Raw genomic sequence first — 999 nt, forward strand, 5'->3', positions numbered from 1 at the left:
CCCAGCCCCTCCCAGTGTTGCGCAGTTGCTTCTTCAGCTCTCGGAAGGAGAGCTGCGTTGGTGATCGTCGCTGGAAGGCTGGGAAGGCTGGGGCCGATGCGATCGGCAGCGCGAGTGCGGGGATCTGCTGGGCTTCGGCGCGAGCGGTGGCAGTTTTTTTTTTTTGACAGCTTCTTTGGTGCGTGCAGCTGGGATGCTTCTTTTCGGCGGTGGCCATTCAGTCGGGCTGAATCCAGGCTGGGAGAGTGGCAGTTCCAGGGGTTTTTTGGCCCCAGGGGGGCGGGCTGTTAGCTGAGCCCATTGTTGAGGGGGCTTGGTGGTTCCCCCCCTCCCCATTATATTATTCTTGGAGGATATGTGTGGGCTGGGTTGGGAGTCACCTGTGGAGGGCCAGTGGCTCAGCTGTAGAGCAGCCACTTGAGAACCAGTAGGTCCCAGGTTCAGTCCCCAGTACCCCCTCCCCACGTTTAATGTGGCCATAGTTGATAAAAAAGAGGGGGGTTAATTACAAGGGGCCGGCTACGCCCCCCACCCCTCCTCTCCAATTGTTCATTATTTCCCTAGCAGGGCACAGTGAAAAGGGGGTAGGGAGGGCGATTGACGTGAGCCAGGTGTCACCGGGTGGAGTCAGGATTGGGGCCCGGGTAATGGCTCCTAAAAAGGGTCAGGACTCTTCTAAAGGGAAACAGCCGACCAGGCCTGTAAGGAGGCGGGGCCAGGAACCAGTCCCCCCAGTAGAGGGTGACCAGGAAGCCCAATTAAGGCAGGCCATTATGAGCCAACTAGATGCATTGGAGCAGCAGAGGGGCGCTACAGGGGCGCCTATATGGGAGGGGCGCCGCAGGGCAACGGGCCGCTCTGCCCAGTTTACATTTGAGAAGGAGGTTCTGGCTCGTCTTTCTGCATTGCTGGGTGGGCCCGAAGGTGCCGACCGGCGGCGCAAGTCAGATCATGAGGACGGTGACAATGCGGGGGAACTCCCAGGCGGGGAGCCCCAGG

The sequence above is a fragment of the Heteronotia binoei genome, chromosome 4 (genome assembly GCF_032191835.1).
Source record: "Heteronotia binoei isolate CCM8104 ecotype False Entrance Well chromosome 4, APGP_CSIRO_Hbin_v1, whole genome shotgun sequence".
Classification (NCBI taxonomy): Eukaryota; Metazoa; Chordata; class Lepidosauria; order Squamata; family Gekkonidae; genus Heteronotia; species Heteronotia binoei.